The sequence below is a fragment of the Geotrypetes seraphini genome, chromosome 4 (genome assembly GCF_902459505.1).
Source record: "Geotrypetes seraphini chromosome 4, aGeoSer1.1, whole genome shotgun sequence".
Classification (NCBI taxonomy): Eukaryota; Metazoa; Chordata; class Amphibia; order Gymnophiona; family Dermophiidae; genus Geotrypetes; species Geotrypetes seraphini.
Window position 1 is genome coordinate 255,818,631 of NC_047087.1, and position 11,537 is coordinate 255,830,167.

Below are 11,537 nucleotides of genomic sequence, written 5' to 3' on the forward strand. Positions count from 1 at the left end.
TCCATGGCTTCTAGCAAATGAAATGTAGACTTCAGAGGATAACAAAGAAGTCCCCCTGGGAGAATAGTATAGAAAATTAAACAAAGAAGTAAAATAAGCATAACAGTTAAACTACAGTTGCTGCTAAAATTACAATTGTAGAGTGGCGTAGTGAGGGTAAGAGGTGCCCCTCCCCCGCCCTCATCTCTGCCCCCTTCCCCGATCCCAGCTGCCACGAGTGCCCCCTTCCCTTCCCCCGAACCACTAATATAAGTTGCTGCTCGCAGCGGTCAAAAACATGTTCCTCGTGACCCCGTCGGCTCTCCCTCTGATGTCACTTCCTATGCACGGCTCCCGGAAGTGACTTCAGCTGCAGAGCCCACGAGAAGCACATTGTTGATCGCCACGAGCAGCAACTTCAACTAGAGGTACGTGGAAGGTAAGGGGACGCGGGTGCGTGGAGGGGAGGAATGAGAGGAGGTGGGGGTGGAGAGTAGGAGATATAGTGCTTGGGGCGTCCCCTCTTTACTACATCACTGATAGTAAAACAGACATGGTGGCAGCACACCCCACACCTACTCACATATCTCTTATTCCATTTTGGAGTTCATGATGTCATCTCTAATCTTAGCTTTCTCAATAATTATCATTCTTTACATTTTCATAATGTCTGGAAAGCTGTCTGTTACTTTTGACAGACAATCTGGGTTTCCCATTCTACTCTGTATGTTTCCCACAGGCTTCTTCCCTTTCAGTGCTGGCCATGGCGCCTTCTGAGAAACTCTCCCTTGATGCCAGCATTGGTGATCTGATCTCCCAACTAAAGTAAGGAAAATGGAGAGGCATTCTCAATGGACAGTCCAACACAGGAGAAACAGTGCACTGCCTCTCGCATTCCCTCGGCTGAGGGACTAAATAAAAGAGACAGGCATTAGGATTCCCACTCCTGTCAACCTTAAATAGCTTTCTGAGAAGTCCTCTCTCTGGAATAGATTGCAAAAGCATTTTAGCATTCCCTGCTATCGCAGTATCATGAGAAAAATTACAACAGGGACATATAGTGAGAATATTTTTGATTTTGTGCAAACACAAGTGCAGCAGACTTCACAGATGGTTTTAAATCGTCTTGAAAGAGTACAGACTTCCTGTAACTCTTCCTCACACTGGTTTAAAACACAGTTCTGTTTCCATTTGGAAACGCAGCTGAGGCAAAATTCCCCAAGAGGTAGAAATTCATTTCCCTTTTATGCTGTAAGGTGCAGGTTTCCTTGAAAGTAATGTCTCACAAGCTCATTTGGCAGATACACACAGATTAAAACTGAGCCAGAACGAGTTTCCGGTGCACTTCAGCAAAAAAATGGATTGAAAGCTATACCAGAGGCAGCCACCTCTGGGTTAACAGCTTGGCAGCAGATTTCAGGCTTCATGTAACTTTTTAGGCGAAGTGGTTAGCTGTCTTTAAATCCATTCCTGATTGCAATAACTCGGCTTCAACATTTTACCATAATGTAGACTTCCCCTCCCCCCCCCCTTCAGTGCTTTCTCAGCCAGGAAGTATACGTCTGAGACAGCTCCATTTCTCTGATGTACAAAGGATATCTTTGTACCGCTGATTATCTTTGCATCTCTTATGTTTCTTTTCGTGCGTAGGAATACATTCCTGGTGCTGCTGCTTTCATTCTCATGGAGTGAGGACAGAGATTTTCTGAGAATCGCAGGAGTCCCAGCCAGTGCGAATTAGGAGGCTCCAGATACAGAAGCAGTTGAAGCAGAATTTTAGCTGCAGAAGTATGCAATCATGTTTATAATTAAGGAAAAATCCAGTAGCCAAATTAACTGTGTTCGGTTAACATAATATTAAAGAAACATTTTTCTCCAAATAAAGACCCCTTTCCTGTATGAGACCCAAGCCAAATATCTCTGCTGACCCTCCTTCTGAAAGCCTTTAAGTGCCTTGGCAGCTGAGGTAGGACTATTAGAGGTTGTACTATAACTAATGATATGTTTCCCAATTTTTTTTTAAATTAAATAAAGGCTTAATGCCAGCTTTGTTCCATAGTGAGGCATTCCTTGTTTTCATAAAATCTTTTAACAAGGGACTCACAGAACCAGTCTGCCCCTGAGATGTTCATTTGTTTACCTGTAGAGTTGCTAAAAGAGACATTATTAGTATGTAAAAGATCTGGGGCCTGATCCCATAAGCCACTCCCCCTCCCCCCCAAGATTTTAGAAAATTATAACCCCAATAATCACATTTAGCAGCTTACCACCTTTTCCTTTCTCTCATTCTTTCCCTAAAAAAAACAACCTGCAAACATATGCATGGTTCCTTGTGATCATGAGCAAGTCACTTAATCTTCTGTTGTGTCAGGTGCAAACATAGGTGGGCTTTTAGCAGCGCACGCTACATGCCAAACCATCCATAGGAATAGAATGGGCAGCTCGGAATTCAGCATTTGCTGCTCGGCAGCACACTTGTAAAAGGATCTGTTAGATTGTAAACAGAGAAATATGATGGCAGATAAAGGCCCATCCAATCTGCCCATCCACAGCATTCATTATCTCCTCCTCTCCCTAAGAGATCCAAGTGCCTGTCCCACACTTTCTTGAATTCAGTCTTTGTCTCCACCTCCTCTACTAGGAGCCTATTCCACACATCTACCACCCTTTCTGTAAAAAAAAATATATTTTCTTAGATTATTTCCCAGCCTCTCATCCTTTTAACTTCATCCTAGACCTGTCATTCCAGAGGTTCTTTTCACATGAAAGAGAATCTCTTGTCATATCTCCCCTCTCCCGTCTTTCCTTCAAAGTGTCCATATTGAGATCTTTAAGTCTGTCCCCATTTGCTTTATGATGAAGACCACTGACCTCTGGACTGACTCCATCCTGTTTATATCTTTTTGAAGGTGTGTACAATATTATAAATAAGGTCTCACCAGGGTCTTATACAGGGGCATCAATACCTCCAGGGGAAATTTAAATACCTGTTATACCCGAATGCAACTCACTTTGAGCTACTACTGGAAAGCCATGAGCTAAATACATTGTCCCTTCCCTACATGTCCCTTAAGTATTAAAATTATAGGAGATAGGCACTGGCCATTCACTTTTATCTCTCCCTGCACACCAGTAGCATAGTAAGAGGGCAAGAGGTGGACTTTGCCAGGCACCATTTTAGCAGGGACACCAGAAATGCTGACTTCGGCCAACACACATACGTGCTGGTTTTAATGATGACTGACAGATGCAGGGTGCACTCCCTCGAATCTCAGCTGCTGCTGCAGTGTACATCCAGCCTCTTGGGGACCTGCTGTTATCAGAAGGTAGCATGAAACCTCCCAGCTGCGTGTGCCCTGACAACTCTACAGCGTTCTGCTCCTTGACCCAGCAGCGGCAAATCTTATGTTCTTAAGATACAGACTTTTTTTGTTTCGTTAAAAGCTGAGACACTGCAGGGAAATCCTGCTACCTTCCGATGATGACCATTGACACTGGATCTATGAACCATTGGCAGCAGCAGGTGAAGGGCTGGTGAGACTGTGGGGATACACTGCAGCAGTAGTGTAGTAAGGGGAGTGGTGATGGTAAACCACCCACCCCAGGCGCCATCTTCCCTTTCTGTACTACTGCTGCTGCACACAACCACAATCAACTTCAGGTAGAGTTACCAGACATGTCCTCCTTTTGAGGACATGTCCGGGGTCCAGACGGCTTTTCAAAACCCGTCACTTTGTCCGGGTTTTGAAAAGCTTCCCCCAAAATTGTCAGGCAAGAGGGCCTCCACACATGCACGGAAGCCCTCTTAACTGACTAGAGCATGCAGCTGGGGTGGGGCTGGGCGGGCCTGTGGGTGGATCTAGGGGGTCTGGATTTTACGAATGTAAAATCTGGCAACCCTAACTTCAGGTGTCATCACCCACACTTGATTAGCAGGCAAGAAGTGTGGATCCTGAGGTTAGAGTTACAGAGGGAGGCACTGTGTGTACAGAATTATGAAACCATAGAACTTTGTTGCAGTGGCGTACCTAGGGTATGTGGCACCCGGGGCCCATCATTTTTTGACACCCCCCCCCCCCCATGTAAAAAATTTTTTTTTTTTTTTTTTTTGCAATAACCATGAAATGGAATAAATGGTCAGAATAGAAACAGGCAGTGAAAATTTTCTTTTATTGAACCTCATATATGTAACCATTATTCCAAACATAACATAAATTATGTCTAAATTGTCATGACATTAGAAGTACATATGGAGTAGTTGCAGGTGATGCTTGGGACAGTTCTGATTGTGTTAGTTCGGTTTTATGTGTTTTTTGAATAGAAGGGTTTTTATTTCTTTTTGAAGGTTTTGTAGTCTGTGGTCGAGGTCAATAGGTTGTAGAGTTCGGGGTCGAGTGTTGCAGCTCGAATGGCTAGGAGGTTGTCGAACAGTTTTTTTCTTTTGACGTTTTTGGTTGGAGGGTGTGTGAATGGTGCGTGAGTTCTCCTATGTCTGTTTGAAGTGGATTGAATTATTTAGCTGAAGAAATTAGTTACCCCCCATTCCACACACATTAATTCTCTTCCATTTTTGTTCCCATTATAAAAAACACTGATAAGTTCCCAGAAAAAAAATACATTAAAATAAGAAGTGAAAACAAAGGCCCCTACAGATGAGAACATAACATAAGTATAGCCTAACTGGGTCAGACCAATGGTCCATCATGCCCAGTAGCCCATTCTCATGGTAGCCAATCCAGGACACTAATACCTGGTCAAAACCCAAAGAGTAGCAACATTCCATGCTACCGATCCAGGGCAAGCAGACACTTCCCCCATGTCTTAATAACAGATTATGGACTTTTCCTCCAGGAATTTGTCCAAATCTTTCTTAAAACCAGCTACACTATCTGCTTTTACCATAACTTCTGGCCACTTCATTTTTAAGTTTAGATCTTTCCTTTCAAACAGAGACCTTGCTAGATGTCAAATACAGCACAAGGTAACTTCACATGGACTTAGCTGTGCAGGAAATGTGAATCTCCTCATACACCCACCATATAGTGCAAAAATGTGCAAAGGTCTGTTTTTTTCTTTCGATCACTACATAGCCTAATGCCACACAAGCAGCGCTGTTACAAACATATTCTGTAGGTCAATGCTAAGGATAACAAAGTTTCCTTCCTTGGACTAGAAGGAGATAAACCACTGGAAGAGATCCCAAAACAACACCCAAAGACCCACTCAGTGTGTGAATCAGTTGAGTGGAGTGGACTAACTGGGGGGTGGAAATTGGCCCGGAGTTTGCTCAGCAGAATTTCCCAGACCACCTCTTCCTCTCAACACATTGACACGCTGCCACCATCACCACTAGGAACACCTCACTGGGTAGGCCAGCTATGCTATAAACTTTATAAAACACATTATTATATTTTCTTATAAAGCACATATTTTAACTGACCTCTCTGACATCCTCAGCCTTTCCATTCACAAAAATAGAAGGAAGAAAAGTTCCCATTTCCTGCTGTCTCATGTCCCCGGCCTATACAATATTTTTTTTCTGCAGACCCTTCAAAAGTCTGACCAAATCCTCGTTTCACTTGCATTATAAAGTACTGAGGATGCCATCTCTCCCCAATCCCAGGTCCTAAAGTCTAAGACAGTAGCGCAAACTAATGCTGCCAGATACAGGAAAAAAAATTTTGATTCGATTCAGCCCTATTGAATTGGTTTTTCAATTCGATTTTCCTGCCCAGTTGGGTGATTTTTTTCAAAACTCCTGGTGGGTTTTATAGCTTTTTCACCCCATTTGGCTTCTCCTAACCACACTGGCGCTGTGGTGTAAATAAAATAAAGAAACAAAAAGGACTTTTCCTCTTTCTGTTAAATCCTAGCTCACGTTTGCAGTCCAACACCAGCTCTGGCAGGATACACATTTCAAATCTGACATGTTATAATCACAAAACAGAAAATAAAATTAATTTTTCTACCTTTTGTTGTCTGGTTATATTTCAAATCTTGTTGGTCCAAGGCTCTGGTTTTCTTCTGATAACTTGCTTGCCAGGGTCTCCTTCTTTCTGCATGCTAACCATCCATCTGCCAACTCTGTCCTCCCTTTCCATTTCCCTTCCCTTCCCAGGAAGTCTGGTATCTTTCCTTTTTTTCATCTCCCTCCACAGATCCACCTTTTCTTAAATACCCTTTCATCCGGCATCTCTCCCTCCTTCCCCACCATCCCAGAGTCCACCATCTCTCCGTTTCTTTTCCTAATTACCCTCCTATCCAGTATCTCTATCCCTCCTCCACACCATCCCTTGTGTCCAATTTCTCTCCCTTTCTGTTCCTTCCCTCCCTAAATCCCATGGTCCATCATCTCTCTCCCTCTCCTCTATTTTCAGACCCATTATTTCTTCCCCCCCCCCCAAAGTTTGGCATATGCATGTCTCTTTGAACACCCCCTTCCCTCCGTGTACTTCTAAATCATGGCCCCCCCCCCCAAAGGCCTGTCCCCCCTTAAAGGTCTGCCTGTCCCACCTTGAAGGCCTGCACCCCCCTTGAAGGCCTGTCCCCCCCTTGAAGGCCTGCCTGCCTGTCCCCCCCTTGAAGGTCTGCACCCCCCGAAGGCCTGCACCCCCCCGAAGGCCTGTCCCCCACTTGAAGGCCTGTCCCCCCCCCTTGTAGCTTCTCCCCCCCCCCTTGTAGGCCTGTCCCCCCTTGAAGGCCTGCCTGCCTGCCTTTCCCCCCTTGAAGGCCTGTCCCCCCTTGAAGGCCTGCACCCCCTTGAAGGCCTGCACCCCCCCCCTCGAAGGCCTGCACTCCCTTGAAGGTCTGCACCCCCTCCCCGAAGGCCTGTCCCCCACTTGAAGGCTTGTACCACCCCCTTGTAGCTTCTCCCCCCCTTGTAGGCCTGTCCCCCCTTGAAGGCCTGCCTGCCTGCCTTTCCCCCCCTTGAAGGCCTGCACCCCCTTGAAGGACTGCACCCCCCCCCCCCGAAGGCCTGCACTCCCTTGAAGGCCTGTCCCCCCCTTGAAGGCCTGTCCCACCCCCTTGTAGGCCTGTCCCCCCCTTGTAGGCCTGTCCCCCCCTTTAAGGCCTGCCTGCCTGCCTTTCCCCCCCTTGAAGGCCTGTCTCCCCCTTGAAGGCCTGCACCCCCCTTGAAGGCCTGTCCCCCCCCTTGTAGGCCTGCCCCCCCCCCCTTGTAGGCCTGTCCCCCCCTTGAAGGCCTGCCTGCCTTTCCCCCCTTGAAGGCCTGTTCCCCCCCTTGAAGGCCTGCACCCCCTTGAAGGTCTGCACCCCCCCAAAGGCCTACACCCCCCCCCCCGAAGGCCTGCACCCCCCTGAAGGCCTGCCTGCCCCCCTTGAAGGCCTGCACCCCTTGAAGGTCTGCACCCCCCCCCCGAAGGCCTGTCCCCCCTTGAAGGCCTGCCTGCCTGCCTGTCACCCCCTCCCCCTTGAAAGCCTGCTTGCCTGCCCGCCCGCCCCACCCTGAAGGCCTGCTGCCCCGACCCACCCCGAAGGACCGCTCGCCCCCCTGGCCTCCCCGCACCACCTATGAAGCAGCCGCAGCAGGATCGCGAAGTCAGCGTCAGCGATCCCTGCGCTGCTTCCTGCGCCACGGTCCCGCCCCTCCTCTGACGTCAGAGGAGGGGCGGGATCGCGGCGCAGGAAGCAGCGCAGGGATGCTGACGCTGACTTCGCAATCCTGCTGCGGGCTGCTTCACAGGTGGTGCAGGAAGGTCAGTGGGGCGAGCGGTCCTTCGGGGGTGGCGGGGGACTGAACAGCAAGGCCGGGAACACCCCCTTAGGGCTGGTACCCGGGGCGGCCCGCCCCCCCCGCCCCCCCCTAGGTACGCCACTGTTTTGTTGGATGTGACCCAGGATTATATCTTGTCTATTCCATTTGATGATATTAGCGTTATATTGTTAGTCACGATTAATTGGGATAAGTAGAAGAATGTCATCTGCATATGAGAATATACATTCATTGTTGTTGAATTTGATATGGCCTAATGAGCTCATTAAGAGGTTATAGATGATTGGTGATAATGGTGATCCTTGCAGTATACCACAGAATGGTTGCCAGTTTATTGAAAACACATCGTATTTGTAGACTAGATATTGTCTGTTTTGTAGGAAATCTTTGAACCAGTTCAGAATGGTTCCTACAATGCCTATTTCATTGAATTTGGTTAGTAACAGTTGGTGATTGACTGAGTCAAAGGCGGCAGATAAGTCAAATTGAAGGAGGATCACCTGGCAGCCAACGCTCAACTATTGCTTGATTTTGGGGGTTAATGTCAATAAAAGGACCTCTGTGTAGTGGTTTGAGTGGAATCCATATTGAGTGGAATCGAGGCAAGAGTGTTCTTCAATGTAGGCAGAGAGTTGTTTGCAGATGTGCATTTTGAGAAGTTTGGTTAGTATTGGTATTCCAGCTATGGATCTGTAATTTGAGGGGCTTGAGAGTTCTATGTTCTGGGCTTTGGGAATCAGTGTAAGGGCAATTTGCCCCATTTGGGATGGTAGTTGTCCGTGATGAAGAAGATTATTTAAGAGTCTTGTTAGCAATTCAATGATGTGGTCAGGGGCTTCTGCAAGTAGGTGATTGGGGCATCAATCAAGTATACTGCTGCAAGTGAACAATTTTTTTCAAGAGAGTGTAGTGGTTGTTTGAGATAAAGGCTGGAAGGTGCTCCAGATTTGATTTGCTGGGTTTGATTTGATTGGAGAAATATAGGGGTAGTGATGATAACTTTTTTTGACTTCCGATTGTACTTTTAAAATCTTATTTTGGAAGAAGTCTGCTAAGATCTGTGCATTAGGTTGAGAGTCAATGTCTGACCTAAAACTGGGGGGAAGTTAGGCAGAATGACTTTATGATGTCAAAGTTATTGCTCTCAATTTTGAGAGTGTAGTGGGGGGGGGGGTTACCTCAGCAATATGGAATTTGTATTTGTTGATAGCTGATCTCCATGTTTTGTGTTCTGGGAGATTGCTCTTTTGTCATTGTCTTTCCAGTTTTCTACAAGACTGATTTTCTGTTTTTAGGGCATCCATAAACCAAGGTGAAGACTTAGTTGATTTTTGGCTTTTGCATCATAATGGTGCAATGGAGTTGAGGGTTTGCTCTAATGTGTTTTTCCAGCTCTTGAGTGAAGCTATGAGGCTGGTTGAAGTGGTATCTAGCATTTCAAAAGCTTTGTTTCAGAATTCATTGGCGTTAATCATGCCTCTTGTTAGAGGTTTCCCAATCGTGATCTTGATGGTATGTTTTTCCTTGTGGAGGTTGAGGCTAAAGGATAAGTAGTGGTCTGACCAAGAGACTGTTGTCCAGTTAGTTTCTGTTATAAGCATAGAGGGGTTTAAAGATATGAAGTCTAGGATGTGACCTTTTTTATGTGTAGGTCCTGATGATTTCAGGTCTAATTGTCCAGTACGAACCTGTGGAAATTTGTAGTGATTGTGTTGTCCTGAGACTCGAGACTCAAGTAGATTGTTTATATCTCCTAGGACAATCGGTCTGGTATATTGACAGGTTAGATATGAAATAATTTACTGTATTTTTGTGGCAATGTTGGAACAGGGTCCTGGGGGGGTCGATAAATTAGTAACAACTCAATGCTGGTAGAATATATGCTTGATTTATCTTCTAATTTGCAGATCATACATTTAAGGGGTCTATCTCGTACCTATGGAGACGTGTAGGGATGCTTAAGCAGGTCCAAGGTTATATCTGGGTGAACTACACCCACATCCCACCATGGGTGTGCCTACATTCCTTTTGCGTCTTCATAGACACATGATACATGCCTATAATATAGGCATCCTTCCCCTAAAAAAAAAAAAAAGTGCATCACGATTGGCTGAGAGACGGTGGTAGGACACCTACTGCCGCCTACCATCAGGATGCGCATTTGCAGAATCAGGCCCTTTGTGTCTACATCATGGTGATAAAACATAGCAGATAAAAGCCAAATGGCCCATCCAGTCAGCACTATCTCCCCTTCTCCCTATGAGATCCCTGTCTCATGACCAATGCCCATTATAAAGCACATTTATTATCAGCTCTGGCACTGTTATTTTCCATTCACAATGACTACTTATGAAAATATGAAACTATTTCTCTCAATACCAGGTCTGGAAGCAATGCAAGAGTGTGGACATCTTGAAAACATAGGCATCCTTTTCACTGAGAAAATCGTAGCCAGATTTCAAGCAGAAACTGTATGCCAGCTTCTGTTTAGCACATGTTTAAAAGCCTCTGTTTCAGGTTTTTGAACAAGCATAGGAGAATTTTCTTGCATCATTTTGAAATGGCACATCCTTGGCTTAAGCTACATGATCTGTGATTTCTGGAGAGGAAAAAAAATTCCATAGCATGAAGCATGCAGGCCAAATCTATTTTTATATTATTATTATTTACAAATCCTTGTTCAAATCGCAGCTTTCAGGAGCATTTACCGGTAGTTGTTCTTAAAAAGTTTGCTTCATCCACTATTTGAGCCTATGTCTGGCTAACTGCACTTTGGTTTTCACAGCTTTTACAAGCTTCCAAGATTTTATTTTATGCTTGCGTTAAAGATTTGAAGATTATGCAGTTAATTGGTGCTGTGCATGTTAGGGCAGAATTTCAGACTGGAGTCAGAGAGAGAAGCACAAAGTGGAAATTTGTCAGCAGCGGTAGCAGAGCAGGTGATGCAACTGGTGGCATGCAAATGCAGGAACTTTATTCTATAAGGGATCGGTTGGAGCTGAAGCTGAAACTGTGGTTTACCACAATGTTCTCGTGCTCAGCTGAACAGTCAGATGTTACAGATGACTGAAGAAGAAGTTCATTTTCCCACAGTAGAGACAAAAAAAAAAATCTCTCTACAGATAGAGGAAGGTCACATGAAAATTTCAATTCTGCTGAAAGAAAACTCTTCTTGTATATGATGAGAGCATACAACTTAACATAGCTAACATAATATACAAATTTATATACCGCAGTACCTTAGGAGGTCTGTGCGGTTTAGAAAAGAAAATTGAAACAGTGACAGTAAAAACAAATGACCTAGAAATTACAAAAAATTCTTAAATAAGTAGGTTTTCAATAATTTCCTGAACTGCTGGTAAGAGATAAAGCTAACTAGGGCCTAGATTCACAAATAATAGCGACTCAATTGCTGGTGGCCGATTCTCTGGCTGATTTTACAATAGCAATTGATTCACTATTAAGTTTGTATGCAAATGATTTGCACAGAGGTGCAAATCATTTACATGCAAACTTCCCAACTCAATCGTTCAGTGAGCGATTGAGTCGGGGCAGAGCCCTGACAGTAGTGACAGGAGAAGCAGCCTCCTGTCACTGCTGTCAGAGCTGCTTTTGTTTTTTCATTTTTAATGGCACAGATATTTTGCATGTATTACACGAGCAAAATATCTGCCCATAAAAAAAAGAAAAAAAACCCCCACTGCTGCTGATGGCCCCCAGAAAAATGCACCCCCTTGACAAATGCGACGGTGGCAGCCCCCTGACACATACACGGCGGCACCCCCACAAGCATGGTGGTGGCAGCAGTCCCCTCCCCAGAAAAAGG

General features: G+C 45.4%; 1 long non-coding RNA gene across 1 annotated transcript; it reads left to right on the top strand.

Annotated features, from left to right (window-relative positions):
• The first annotated feature begins 360 nt into the window (after nt 1-360).
• LOC117358987 lies at nt 361-2,020 on the top strand. The gene is made up of 3 exons (XR_004539139.1): nt 361-407; nt 719-804; nt 1,630-2,020. It is a non-coding gene; the product is annotated as an uncharacterized LOC117358987 (long non-coding RNA).
• Nucleotides 2,021-11,537: the final 9,517 nt, after the last annotated feature.